This window comes from Parus major, chromosome 3 (genome assembly GCF_001522545.3).
Source record: "Parus major isolate Abel chromosome 3, Parus_major1.1, whole genome shotgun sequence".
Classification (NCBI taxonomy): domain Eukaryota; kingdom Metazoa; phylum Chordata; class Aves; order Passeriformes; family Paridae; genus Parus; species Parus major.
Genome location: NC_031770.1, coordinates 5265367 through 5280771, shown reverse-complemented (window position 1 = coordinate 5280771; position 15405 = coordinate 5265367). Strand labels below are relative to the sequence as shown.

General features: G+C 42.9%; 1 protein-coding gene across 2 annotated transcripts in view; it reads right to left on the bottom strand.

Annotated features, from left to right (window-relative positions):
* Positions 1 to 15405, bottom strand: part of SNAP25 (synaptosome associated protein 25) — a 61984-nt gene that overhangs the window by 29572 nt on the left and 17007 nt on the right. The gene's annotated exons all lie outside the window — the stretch shown is intronic.

The following is a 15405-nucleotide window of genomic DNA, read 5'->3' as shown; positions in this document are numbered from 1 at the left end:
CAGAAACAGTCTTGAAACACATTCATTCTTCTCTAGAATTAAAAAGCTTAATGTGAAGGAGGTCAAGGTCAAGCCTATGCCCCTCATGTCCTGTGTTTCAGCTGCATTGCTTAGAGGGCTGGATGCTCAGCTAACACATTTGCAATTAAATTATAGACTATGAAACTTTGCAGATTTTCATTGGTTAATGACTTGTCTACCATACTATAGTTCAGACTATGAAATGATATTTGCAGCTAGACTGGGAGAAGTCTCCCTGGGAGAATCCTTCATTTTGGGGGAAGTGAAGGTAGGACATAACTGTTACTTTCAACTTCTCCACAAAGTGGGTCAGATTCTGATCTTCGTTACTCCTCTTGATGCAGAAGGACACCCCTGAGCTGGTCCTAACCAGAGGTCAGGATGCAGCCCATTAATCCTTGTTTTGGTAGGTTTTCTTTTTTGTTACAAATTCAAGCTATCTCTGATTACTGAGCATGACTTGATTAAGAAAGGCGGGCCCTCCTACCATCTGTCAGGTCTTTATAACAACAACACCAGCTTATTTCTTTGCTTGATTCAAGCATGGCACATTGCAAATTACTGTTCACTGACTGTTAGATTTGTTCATTGCAGGAAAACCTAATTGCAGGTGCAGAGGAGGTGGGGAAGTTGAGGGGGACTGCAAGTAAACAGCCATAAAGCAGATGCCATCGTGCTAAATTACAGAAAGAGGACAAAAGCATCCTCTTTCAGCAAAACTGCTCTAAAGAAGGCAGGATCCCGGGGGCTGTTTTCTGTCCTGTCTTTGCAATATGTGCAGCCTTTATGAAACAAGATAAGTCAGGGCAGAGCTTGGCTCTAAAATTTTAGCAATAACAACTCTGTTTAAATGGAAGTTACTATATATCAGAGATGAAATCATTCCTCTCTTTGATGGTGCTCTCCATCAGGACATCAGGAGTAAGAGCTGAGCAGGTACAGCTGCATGGCAGCAGTATTTCCTGGATCACACCCTGTTTGCTTAGAAAGGTGTAAGGAAAGCAGATAGCTCCTTGCATTTCCTCTGCAGCTTCAACAACAGATTTGCTGCTTTTCTTATCTGAGAGGGAATATGTGACCTTCATGCCTTCACATTAGCCGTGCCCTTTCTCATGGTTGCTTTTCCTCTTTGAAGCTACAGCAGGAAGAAATCCATCTCGAGGAGTCAGCCCTGCAGCTACTGGCACGACATTCTACTTTCATCATTGAGCACATTGCCACATCCTTGTCAGAGGGAGGCTGACATTTTGTGATGGGTCACACCATGTACAGGAGCCCAAATGTCTGCTGGAGAAGGAGGCCACCTGCTCCTGCCAGCTGTGTGGTCACAGCAGTGTGAAGGACCAAGCTTAGGCAACTCATCTGCAGCCCTGGCTGATGCCAAGGCAGAGCTTAATTTCGTGGCTAATACTCTGGCTGATATCGGACACTTCAAGGATGCTCACAAACAGCAGGAAATGAGCTTTACAAGTAAATGGTGCACTTGGATATTTAGAAGGAAAAGATAAACCGGGAACTGCTCTCTTCTGGAAGGGCATGTGAAAGTGTGGGGATACTCTCAAGGCCACCCCAGCCTTCCCACCCTGCTGCTGTGCTGATGGCACCCTTCGTGGCACACAGCTCCAGGAAGACACTGCTCCTGGCCAGCAAACAGAGCATGCTCAGGTGGGATAAAAAGAAGCTATTTCAGTAAAGAACCATGCTCCAAACTCCTGTCCCACTTGGCACAGGCGGGCTCTAGCACTGGTCACTGCTTCACAAATTGTGGGGTTTTTTTTTCCCAGATTGAGGCATAACCCAGACCTGAAATATTTCTGGCATAGTCCCTGTACCAGAACACCAAGATTAAGTCTGTGGACCTAGTTTTCAAGCATCTAGTTACAATATTCTCCTCTGCCTGTACACCTCACTACACTTGTGCTGGCAGAATAGTAGCACCAAGCTTTAGCAAAAATCAGGACAATTTGTTTAGGGCTTTGGGACTGATCTAATCGGTAAATAGATGTAGATGTTGAGGGGCAGGAAAGTGGTTCTGTGCTGTGTCTGTTGGTATCATCTCACTAGCTGTAAAGTGGGAGGTGATGCATCACTGAGAGGGTGGGATGCTAACACGGAATTTTGGTTCATTTTTCTAAGCATATCCAGTGTGAGCTGAATAATTACAGACCTGTAAGTGAGTGGGGGTAACATGAGGGCTTCTATTGACAACAGCAATTTATTTATTTATTGACTGTTGGTCAGTCTCTGCAGGTAAATAAAACTCCACAGAAAATTCCATTCTCAGGTACATTCCAGCCTGACTTTTGATGTTTTCCTTACAATTGTTTTGATCATGAGCCAGTGCTGGTGATGGGTGGTGAAAAAAAAAAAAAGAAACAACGTGGAGAGACTTTCACAGAAGCACAGAATGGTTTGGGTTGGAAGGTTCCTTAAAGATCATCTGATTCCAACCCCCTGCCATGGACAGGGACACCTTTCACTAGACCAGATTGGTCAGAGTTCCATCCAACCTGACCTTGAACACTTCCAGGGATGGGGCATCCACAGCTTCTCTGGACAACCTGTTCCAGTTACTCACCATCCTCATAGTCAAGAATTTCTTCCTAACACTTAATCTAAACCTACTGCTTATCAGTTTGAAGCCATTGTCCCTTGTCCCATCACTCCATGCTCATGAGGTTTTTTTCAGTTACCCTTCTTGGTTTGTTAGAACCACCAGTTGGCATCTTAGTGACAGACGCATCTTATTTTGCATCAAGCTAAAAAAAGTGTCAGAGCTTGTAACCAGAGAGATGTTGTGCAGCAAGTGATCGAACTTGACAGGTTTATTGAGATTGTTTGGTATTTGTAAAGCACTTAGAATGGATTGAGAAATAGCAAAAAGCATTCTTCCAGACAAGTCATTTTACATCAAGTTTTAGTCATAAACAGAAGTACCCTGCAGCTGTGCTGATTCAACTTTATTTAATAGAAAACGGTGCCCAAGAATCAACAAAGGTTACTGATTTGCACACAGTGTGATAAACTACATATATTTTGTAGATAGCAGGGAATGAGTTTAAATTTTTTTTCAAATTTTGAGATTTATAATATAGAATAGGACAGATTAGAGATAGGATTTTCCTTGAAAAGTCCTGTTTAGGCTGAAGTGCCATTCCAGTGTCATGAATTTCCAACAATGAACCGTATTATCAATAAAAATCCTGTAGAGAGAGAATTACATTTTAAAGGGAATTATTGTTTTTAATGTACAAATTAAAAGTTCCCCCTCTATGGTTCTTAGGAATGCCTATAAAAAGCTTTTATTTAAAACTCCTGATGTTTTAAAACATTGAAAATTAATGACTACAGGAATGGTCAAGTTAAAGCTTAATGAATCTGCTCTTATTGATACTAGACCAACTTTCAAAACCATAAGGTCTGGCTCAGGCCCACGGAAACCTGCTCTTGTTTAAGTAGAACAGAAAAAGGCCTAAGATAGTACTGAGGACTTGGGGTGATAAATTCCTTGCATAATTTACATTTTTGGTACTAGCCGATATTTTGCATTCTGTTCTCATTCAAGTTAATTTGAACCAAGTATCAAAATCCTACAACTGCTTTAGGAACCTCTAATATAACTGGAATAAACTCTCCAAAGTGTACTCTGTACTTTTAATTTAAACTACATTTTATTTTATCTACGGTCCCTGCAGAGATGACAGACCAGAAAACCAAAGTGGGGATGTAATATGTTAAGCTCTTTTGATCTAAAACTTAGATTAAAAAAAAAAAAAAAAAACGGGGTTGCTACAGAAGTTACAGACCCTACATTCACTCAATTTGTGTTTATACTTTCAGTAATTTCTTATACAAATCAGCTTCAAAATTTCACAAGGACCTTGGTTTTTCCAAATCCTCTGGGTTCACACACAAACATCCACGGTGCTCTTTGAAAAGGAGAAAAAAGCCCCAACATCGCTACAAAATACTGTGTACAGCATGTTCCAGGCTGTGCTCTGTGTCTCCTCCACAATGCAAGTAACTCCAGGCACTTGGGTCATTTACATCAAATTCCCTGCAGACAGTCTCGTACCTTGTGCCAGTGCTTGTACAGAGGCACAACAGACTGAACGTGAGAGACAAACACAAAGAGAGACTGGCTAATGGAAAGGCATTGCCTTTCCTATTAAACTTTGAAGTCTGCATCTGCTATTTCAGTAGTGCCAAGATGCAGTAAGGAATCCTTTAGCAAGAACATTATATAATCCATATGGAGTAATACTGAAGGCTCAGAGAGATCTACGTCTATCCCCAGAGGAAGAGAGATACAGTGAGTGACCTTTGAAAGCAAATATTTGCTTCGCAGTGATATAAACACTTCAATGCAATAAATACAGGAAAATGAAAATGCTGCAATTTACTGGGGTGAAGGCAACACAGCAATAAAATGTTCTTTTTTAAGCACTCTCCCTGTTATTAAAGCTACTCTTCCCATGAATATTTGTAGCCAGAAGATGACTGCATTGGCGTATTTTACTAAAAAAGTCAGAGCTGGTTCAATCCCACTCTTTGTGCCTCTTTCTTGTAGGATTGAAAGCATTACTGTGGTGGTGAGGTGTTTGTAGAGCCACAAAAAACCTGAGAGACTTTGAATCAAGTGTCTCAGGATGGATGTTGGGCCATTTAAAGGTGGAATTTGAGTTGCTGCTATTGTCTGGCTGTTGGTAGAAGAAGAAACACTGTCAAAGGGGGAGGTGAAGTGCAGCTACAGATGAAGGGGGTCATCCTTGCTCCCCAGTGTTGCCCCTCATTTGGCTTCCCATGTGCCATCCGAGGGGTGTTCAGCCTCTATGGCATCAGGCATGAGACAGCTCTAGGGCTATGTAGGATCTTCCTGTCACAGGACACATCCTTTATCCTGCTGGACCTCCTCAACAGCTACCACTGCCCTGTGGGGAGCTCTCTACAGCTCACCTGTCCAGCACATTGGCCATGCCTTTTACCACCTTCACAAGCCTTCCCTACAGGGGCTTCTGTCAGCTGGATCATAGAAAATGCACTAGCATTAACCCCAAAGCCCAATTTAGACCAGGAACTGCCTGATAAAACCAGCAGGGAATGCAATGACATGAAAAGTGTGAACCTGCTGGAAAAGGATGCTTAGAAACCATTACCTGTGTGTGTTACTGACACCAGCATGTTCCCCCTGAAGCTGTGTTTAGGATGAAGTGTTGGAAGGCAGATCCCAATGGAAAGCCAGGAAAGTCATGTGTGTGCTGCCCACAGTCAGTGTGACAGGCAACAGCTGGTGAGAAATTGATGGGAGCTGGGAACACAGTTTTTTTATAGATTGTGGGCTCTCAGCAACAGCCCTCACAAGCTCCAACTTTTCCGACTTCTGTCATCTCCATCTTTGACACAGAGCTTACCACAGTTAATACTGTCTAGAACTAAACATGCCCTGTTTTCACTCTTAGTGTATTTAAACTGATCTGAAAGCACTTGGAGAAGAAATAAAATCATTTTGTAATGAAAAATCCTATTTGAACATATTACACTGTTGCATAAAATGTAACAATGGAAAATTAGTTTGAATTGTAATTTAATTTCTAAATGTATTTGAAATATATATTTGATACTGTTCACATCAATTCTCCAGCACATCCTATTGCATGGATCTAATTTATCCACAAGATTTTCAGCAAAGTTCTCATTTCCAAAGAAATGCCTTTTCTAACATTTGTGTTACAGATTAAGCCAAAAATCTGGAGCTGTGTTTCTGTAGGGTCTGTCAGCCTTAACCCAAGGCACAGACACCTCATCTCTCCCCTGCTGCTGTCCCAGTGTTTTGCTTTAAGCCTTTGGACCCACTTCCACAGCCCAGGCTGACAGAGTATAGTGATAATAACCAATTTCAATCTGAATTCTTGCTTGATATTCAGTGAAGAGTGATGCCTACTGGTGAGGGCTTGTCAGGGAGTGACTTTGGACAAGACAGGCACTGAGATCTTGCAAATGAATTCAGGAGAGGCAGGCAATTCCTAGTTTGTTCCTGTCTTCCTGCATCACCTTAGGCAACTTATTTTACTCTCAGGGCTTGCTTGCCTTGCCTGAAGACAGATCCCTAGAGCTGTGTGAGATACTGCAGGTGTTTGGTTTCCTGCTGCTGGCTCTATCCATCAGCACCGTGCAGGTGTCTTGGATACCCTCTGATGGGACTACTTGTACATGTTTAACAACTGAATCTGTTTCCCATCTACACAACAGAGATAAAATCCTTCAGTTTCTTCCTATCTTGCCCTTGTTTTGTCCTACTTAAATTGCAGGTGTTTCAGGGCATGGACCAGCACCTTGCCTGGTGTCCAGGACACCTGGGACTTTGGGATGAATGCTGGTGAGCATCCTGTCACATGGTCCCACTGCACCTCTGCCACTCCACCCCAATACAAGGCAGGTCAGCATTATCCTGTCAGCTGTCAGACAACATGGCTTCTCCTCCAACACACTCCTGCCCTGCCGCTGCACCAGGCTCCCACACCAAAAAAACATAAAAGCACAGACCAGCCATTTTGTAACAATGTCACCTCAGAGTAATAAAAACTTGACTTTCTATCCCTTTTACTGCAAGAAGAAAACAAACCTCTCAAAGTGTTATCTCTTTGCAGTCATTTTTACACCTATGTACCCACACATTTTTACATTTTTCCTTTTTATTTTTTTTTTTCTTTCCCACAGAAACAGAAAAAACATTCAAGGCAAAAATGCTTGTTCTGTTTATCTGGGAGGGCAACCAGGCAGAGAGGTGGAGGGTGAAGAAAGAAACCTTCTTAGGGGGAGTGGGCACCACATCTGCTGGCAGCACAGAGCAGAGACCCGGACAGAACAGGTTGCTGTGAATCAAATTCCCTGTTATTGCAGCTCCCTGTCTCATGTAGCTTCATTTATAATTTAACAAGCTATGTCCTATGAATCACTAAACTTATTGTGTTCCTCCTAGCTCTCAGTCCAGACCGTCACTTCTCCAATACCTGGAAAACATTTTACTTCTAGGCTGAATTGATTCCCAAAAAGGAAGCAGCAGCTTGTTCCTGTGCTGGCGCTGTCCTGTGGCTTAAATAGTTTCTCTTCTTTCCTTCTCTCTCCTTCTCTCTCTCTGAGGTACAGAAACAGGACTTGTAACCTTTCCCAGCATTTCTTATGATGTGAAAGATGAGATCTGTTAGTCCTTTCCTTGTAGGCAGACTGTTTGTCATCCTACCAGCTCTTGGTTATGCCAGTTCCATTTGAATTAGTCTTCTTTGGAAAAGGGTGGCTGGCATTTCACAGAGTATCTTAAATGAGGGGATGGGCTTTGCTCAAAGGGCTTAGTGCTTCCCCATCTTCCAGGAGATACCTGCTCCAAAATATCCTACAACCTCACTTGCCATTCACATAGCTGGATCTCGATGGCTCAGAACAAGAAATCCAGGTATTAGAGAGAGGATTAAAGAAAACATCTTGACTTGTGACAAAGCTGTTTGCATTCTGAAGCCAGAATCTTGGAGAAAAACTAAAGGCATCTGCCTAGCTGGAGAATGAGATTTCTAACTGTGTCATTATTTCCATACAGGTCTCCAAAATATTCACAGGCCATCACTGCAATAATGACAAGCAGTCAGCTTCTCTTCAATTTGATTCCAACCTGGGTTTCTTTACACTGCTCCTAAGCCACTAAATCTGATTAATGGCCAATTTTAGAAGCTAGTGGTGAAAGTCACGCCCCATTTCAAGTTGGAGGAAGTGTCACCACTGCCATAGTGGGGTCAGAATTTCAGGTGGAGATACAAGCCGGTGACAATGGTGCTGGGAGAGGCCAGCAGTGTGTGGAGGGGCTGGTGTGAGTGTGGAAACACCAAATAGAAGTGCTTGGCATCTTAAATGATTTTCTGCCAGATTTTTCTGGGGCTCTACCTTGCTTCCTTCTGCTTCTCTGAGATGGAATAGAAATATAAAATGGGAGTATTGCAAAACATTTATTGAGGGTTTCAAGACACAGCAAGGAATAAGAAAACAGCATGGCTAATTTTCCTGGGGCATTCCCACCAGGCTCCACAAGGCCTGCTGCAAGGCCTGTTCCTAGGTTTGTAGAAAGAAACTGTTCTCTCTGCACAGTCTTCTCAAGAGTGCCAGAGCTCCTGGTCCAGCCCCCACTCCATATACACATCCAGACCTCTTCCAGATCTCCTGGTTTAAGTTAATCATCACCCCTCAGCATTCCAAACCATAATGATCCGTGGGTGAAGAGTCTCCTTTTATGCCTTCACAAACCAAGAGGAGCAGCCCCAGTGGCAGCAGAGAAAGGGAGTTGAGTTTCTGCAACAGAGCATTAAATGAGTAGTTGTTCAAAAGACCTCCTCGCTCCACATTGCCTCAACCTTTCCTACGTCTTCTCTGCCTCTGCAAAGTCAGTGCAAAACGTCAGAAGAGTTCCACACTCTTGTATTACACACAGATCAAATCAATGGCAGCAAATGCAAACCAGTAGAGATCATCCTCAAATTTCTTATAATGATCCAAGAAGGCAGCCTGACAACTGAAGAAAGACATTTTTAGACTACATGCATGATGAAAAGGAAACCCGCAAATTGAAGAAGGATTTTTTTTTTTAGGCTAAATGGATGATAGAAAGGAAACTCTCAAACTGGAAAAAAAATTTTTTTAGGCTAAATGGATGATGAAAAGGAAACCCACAAACTGCAAAAGGTATTTTTAGGCTAAATGGATGATAGAAAGGAAACCCACGAGTATTACAGTAAGAAAAGGGAGCACATTTGCATTGGCCTGTCACAAAGCAGAGCTAATTTCTGCCACAGTTTATGGAACTCTGCAAGTCAGGAGGAAATTTTGTAACTTTATTTAATTTGAAAGTGATATTTAAAAAAAGTTAATTGAATATAACAATGAATAACTTCACAGTTGGAACAGATGTGAGGTTCTTTATTTGTATGTTAAAAGTGGGTGCTATCCCATCTTTACTAGTTCTGATACTTCTAGGACCGGATGAAACAAGCTGAGAGTTTAAGTAGCACATTTAGCTTAAGTAGCACAAGCTTAGTGTGGAATGGCTGCTGATTTTGATAGAAGGGAAAAAATATGGAAAAGCATTTTGTGGTGAAAGAACAATAACTGCATATTTTAATGTAAAAGATTGGCAGTGACACAGTTAACCCCGTCAGCATCAATGTTGTCAAAACTTTGATTTCAAAGTGATAGACAGGAATAAGGTGTTCCCCTGATGGTTTGTTTGTTACAGGCTGTCAGCACACTCAGCTGACATTTCACTTCTTTCTGCATGGTTTGCATTTGCAAGATTTCTCTGCAGCCCAGGACTCACACCTACCCCTAACCCTGAGCTGTGTAACACCAGTAAGGACCTTCAACAGAAATGAAAAAAAATCAATTAATGCTAAATATAAACATTTTAATAGGCGAGTAAAACACACTGTGATTGTGAGGGCATCAGGAATGTAAATAAATAACATTTCCCCTCTTGACGTGTATTTGCGGTAAACAAAGCTATTCATTATGTTTATAATACTCATCCTTTCCTTTCATTTCTGACTGGTGGTAAAAGCATTTCAAGCAGTGGGCTGATATATTTTTAGCAGAAATCTTCTTTAACTAAGTCGTCAGAGTCAAATCAGCAGCTGACAAAATATAAGCATTATGAAACTGGGCTGATGATGTTATTTGTAGAATTGGATTTTTAACTGAAGAACGATTTTTTTCAGCTATGAGGGACAGCAAAAAGAGATATTTAAGAAATGAATATTTAAGATCATTGTCTTTGGAATTCTTGGTTATCACTGATTATTCATGTTCTGTCTACCCAGCCTTCTGTTTGTTATATCTGAAGCATCTGAAGCAGGTAGCAAGAGGGAAGGGAACTTCCCAGCTTGGGCTTTTTGTCCTTGTGCATGCAGCCATCTGTGCTGAGGGTGCTGTCATGTCAAGATGCAACACCATCACTAAAATAGCAAAGGCACAAGAGGTTGCAAGCCTGAGTCAAAGCCCATCACCTCGAGGAACTGCTATCCAAAATGAGTCTTCCTTCACCTCCTCACTATGGCCAGTGGGTTTTCTCTGGGACAAAGGAGCTTTAAAAATGAACAAGCAAAACAAAAAGAAAAAGGCTGACATTTCTGAGGGTGCTCTGAGTGTCCCCCAAGGATGTCTCATGCCTTGCCATGGTTTTGGCTCAGGGCTCACTTTCTGCCACTTCCTACCCCTGGATCCTCTTTCCTCTACTTTGTGTCATGGTCTCTGCTAGGAACTTAAACTGTGGAAGTAGGATTTAAAGCTGAAGAAGAGTTCATGAACTTTGAAAAGCTTACCTCCTTTCAAGAAAAAAAGAAATAGCTACAGCCATGTTATAAAAAGAAGGGACCTTACTTAGTTTTTAACTTCCTCCTTCTCTGTTTATACACAGGTGACACACAGATAGACGTGTGAGTACATAAAATGCAGCAGGCACAGTTTAAGGACACAGCAGAGTATCTTTTTTAAAGGCAGTTTATGTAACAAAAAGGGCTGGGAGCCCAATTTTAAACCACTAAACCTTTTACAAGTTTAAATTTTACTATTTCAAGGCTTTTTTTACAGAGTCACAATAACAAAAAATCCTGCTGTTAAACAGCTCATCTCCCTGAAGGGAAGCTGTACCCTTGACCAGTCCAGACCTATTCCCAAAACCCTGCAGTGCTGAAAATGCTGTTCAGAGAAGGGAGAAGGTCTGTGCTTCCTCCACTGGGCACAACTGGAGGATTAAATGGGAAGATCCTTGGGTCATATCCACCATTGTCTACTGGTGAATACTTGTATCAAAACCAATAACTTGGGAACTACATGTGAGGTGGATACAGAGAATGCTTACAGCGCCCTTAGAGTTGTACAAGTCAAATATTGAAAGCATCTGACATTTCTAGGCTAAGTAACAAACTATATTAGCCACAGGAATGCATAATAGCAGCCCACGGATATGGAAAACTTATTCACTTATTTTCAAAGGCCCCTGCTGCTTTCTGATTCACACCTACAACTAATTCCTGGCTGCTACTCATTTTCCAGGAATCAGTAATACAAATTCGAAGAAGGCTGATTTAGAAACCTCTCTTTCTTCAGAAGTCCATTTCAGCCTTTACAGGCTGATGAGAAAAACCCCAGCACACTCCTCTAGTGAAGATTACCCAGACTTGCAGGCAAGGATTTAGCTGTACTAATACAAGAGCACAACTTCTAGTCTTTTTTTTTTCCTCCTTTCTTTTTTTATTGACCAATCAATTCAACAACAGGCTTGATAGTGCCTCAAGGGCATCGCTTTCAGCCACGTGATCAGCAGATTAACAGAGAGGCTGCAAAATCCTTTCCGCTCAAACTGTTTTAACAGAGGATCAAAATCTTTCTCTCTGCATGGGGATTTTTATTTAGCTAGTTCTTTGTATTGAGTTTGCACATGTTTGTGAAGGAATTAAGGCCTGCAAGGGCATGTAAGATGGTCTGGTTTGGCTTCTAACCTTTCCCTTTCAATTTGTGCTTGGGAGTAGAAAGTTTTCCAGCTCCTTATGGGAATGTTGTCCCTTCCCCAGGTCCTACACTTGCATTATTATTGGTTGAATCTTATCAACCCACAGGTGCTGGGCTTGAAAGGACAGAATTTAAAACACTTTGAAAGAGCTGCCCCTTTTCCCCTCCTGCAGTTCTTGTTCTCACTAAGGAGGATGGATATGTTGAAACAGGTTGTGTGATACAATCTGCAGGGGAAAGGTTTGGGAAATTCAGGAGCTGGGTAAGTCCCGTGGGGTCACATGAGATTTATAGAGCTCTGCTGAACAGTAAAACAAGAGATTAAATTTGATCATGTAAATAAAATAAACAACAATTAACTGTTTCTTGGCTACAGCAGTCTGGCTCCTGGGAAGCAACTGTTTGCAATATAGAGGTGCATGGGGGCTTCTGCTGAAATCCTTGATATTCAATGCCCAGATCCCTGAGCTGTGAAGGTACAACTACTGCTGGTGGCAAGAGGGTGTATTTAGTGCTGTAGAAATTAAGAAAACATCACACAAAATACCCTGAAACTGAGCAGAAAGGCAGGCTGCCTTATATCCATCTAAGACATAAAAGCACACCTGGAGCTGCAGAGATTGAGGATCAAATGTGAAGGTTTACACATAACATGGCTGAGAGGATTCTCTGGCTCTAGCACGTGTTGAAACAAAACCAACCCCCTCACTCAGCTGCTGGATGGTGAACCACAGCAGTGAGCTGGGACAAGAGCAATTCACATACTAACAACAGAAACAGCAAGAATAAACTCAGCAAAAAAAAATTAAAAGCTGACATTTGACAGCAATCACGGTCTGGTCACAAACAAGTGACAGAATTCAGCAAATAGAGGATTTTCCCAGAACTGTGCCTGGATATTCCCACAGTTCTGCTGTCAATATCCTACAGCTCCAGATTTCAAGCAGAGTATGCATACACAGCTGAGGGCAGAGGGATTTTGCCTCACTGCCTGGCAATGAAAGCTCCAATTCTAGTTTCATTTAAATCCCTAAAGCTTTTTCTGCCTTTGCAGGACCCACATGAGGTGACTTTGGGTCTTTAAGACCAGAGGCTTTGTAAAAAGCCAAGCCAAAAGGAAGGAATAAATTACTCCTTGCAGTGGATGAATAGTGACAGCCAATCTGGTTCTTCTAAACATTCCAACAGAGCTTTGTGTGCATCAGAAAAACAGGGTTCACCTTCCAACCTCTCCACCTTCATAAGACTCCTGTTTATTTAGGTGCATCTGCATTCATTCACCTGAGCATAAATCCAGAGATTTTCTGGATGTCAGCTGCTTTTCCAGTCCTCTGTAGGAGACCTCAGCTTGTCCCAAGGACAAGCAACCTTCTGCAGTGCTGCCTCCAGAGCATCACAGGGATGCCTCACCCAGGTTGGGAGCAAGAGGCACCACAGCTCCCAGGGCTGCAGTGTGACAAGGACCACAGGGCACAGCCCAGGGTGGCACCGAGCTGGTGCTGCACACTGAGCACAGCCTGTGACGTGGGGGAAATGCTGAACAACTGACATCTTCCCAAAAGGCACGTTCAGCAGTGGTAGATAGCTTCCAGAGATGTCCCCAGTGGGGAGTTAGGGCTGGAATGTTGTGAAGCTTGTGAGATCAAGCATTGAAAATACTCTACCCCACAAGGTGCTTTTATACTCCTAAGTGGCCAAGCAGCCGGTGTTCAAGGTGAGGTGTCTCAAGCACATGGTGCATCCAAGGGCTTTGCTGCAGCTCTTCAGGGAACAGTAAATGTGTCTCTCCTCTAGAACCCACCAGTAGAGAGCCATCTTTTCAGGTTTGGGTAGAGGAGCTCTGGTCTTTCAGTATCAGCCAAAATCTCTTTATTTTTTTCAGCTAGTTTTAGTTTTGGAAAGCTTTCCCATCACTTCTATCCCTCCTGCAAATGTATGAGGATTTTTAAAAATTGAAACATTCTGAAGACAAGAACAATACTTGCTAATGAAGTAATTTGTTAGTAAAATAAGATCCAATCAAGAATATTGACATGCTTTACTATGTATTTATAAATACTACTCCTGTAAGTAAAGACAGCAGGATGGAGCATGAACTTCATTTGAATGTAATCCAATTTAAATCTAAAGCAATCATTGTTTGCTTGTGTATTTTATGTAATTTAAATTCCTGAAGAACCCACAGTTCTTCATTCTTGACCTAAGAATAATATGGTAACAATTCTGTGTCTAAAACAGAATTTGTTTTCTGTAAGCAACATTGCCCATTTCAGATATTTCAACTGCTTTTACCATACTGACAATATTTTTTCAGTAAGTGAATAAACAGAGGGAGATGATGCCTTCCTTCCTGAAGCCCCAGTGGCACATACAGCAGAAAATCCATGTGGTGTAAGAGATCTTGGACTGCAGCTGCTGTCTTCACACTTAACCCAAGGGTAGATTGAAGGCCACAGATTTAAATGAAGTTACCCTTGTAAGCTTTGAAAATTCATCTAAGGAGCAGGTCTGGAGGACATACAGCCTGGACCCATCTGGTAGACTAAAAGCTCCTTGTTCGAGCAAATAAATAAAACACCCATTGTTGAGGGAAAAGGGGAACATTTATGTCACTTACATCAGCTAGTGGCTTAAGAAAGCTTTGTAACTACTTCAGCTCTTGTAAGCTCGGAGCCCTGTGACTGACAGCCACACTGTTGTCCAAAAACTTCCCAGGCTTAGCCCAGATGCAAAGTGCAATGGGCAAAGTCAGGAAGCACATCTGTGGCCACAGCCCTGGGGCTCGCTGCTCTCCGCACTCGTGCTGAAACACCAGTGCTGTAGTGAAAGGGCTGTGCTTCCAGGTGACCTTGAGCTGAAGAGAACAGGGGCAAGAGATTTATTTAAGGAGCCCGTGGGGGGGCATGATCTATTTTTAAAGAAAAAGAATCCATTTTGTGGGTTTATTACACTTTGGGTCTGGGTGGCTGCCAGAGAGAAAGAAGCGCTCCCCTCTTCAGAGTGATGCTGTGAGCCCTCATGTTTTCTGCAGCACCTTCCTGTCCTCACTGTGTTCCTCTGCTCCAGCAGCAGTGGGATGCCTTTCCCCCTCTCTCACCACTCGTAACCAGACCCACAAATTCTCCTTTCCCAGAGCATCACCTCCTTGCAACATCCCCAGTTCCTGCAAAGCAGAGGGCACTGCAGTCTCTGCAGTGAGCCACTGCTGCGAGTGCTCCCTGCAAGGCTGCAGTGAAGATGCTGAGGAGGTGTGCTGGGTGTTACATTTCGGCAGGACTGGAGCAGGGGGGGGGTGCTGCAGTGTCCATTCTGCTGTTTGATGCACTGAAGCCTCTACCTCGGGGATTTGCCATCAGCTGCTGCAGTGTTTGCGGTCTGCTGCAGGATCCAGCGCTGAGCCCTGCTGAGCCAGACCCTGGTGCAGCCCCTGGGGTGCTGGGTGAGGAGAGGGGTCAGCTTTGGCAGCCTCTGGAGGAGGGAGAAATGCAGTTTTTGGTGAGGTTTTGTGCCCTGCCCTGCATTTGTTCAAACCCAGTGAAGGGAGACACGACAATAAAATGACAGATTATCTATTTCTGTCCCGTTCCACTGCATTCCCCATTCCGCCCCATGAGGCTGCCTTGAATCCAGGTTAAGTAATTCAGGATACCAGAGTCACAAAAAAGACTAATTAATTCCTCAGGTTTCATTAGACATTAAGGGTAATCACTGTCTGAAACTTCAGACAGGCCCTGGATGAACACGAACCATCATCAGTGCCCAGTAGACAGCTGCCAGCAGTCTGGGAAGTAAATTTAGCTCCCATCTGAATTTCAGGAACCCCAAAATACAGATCCTGAT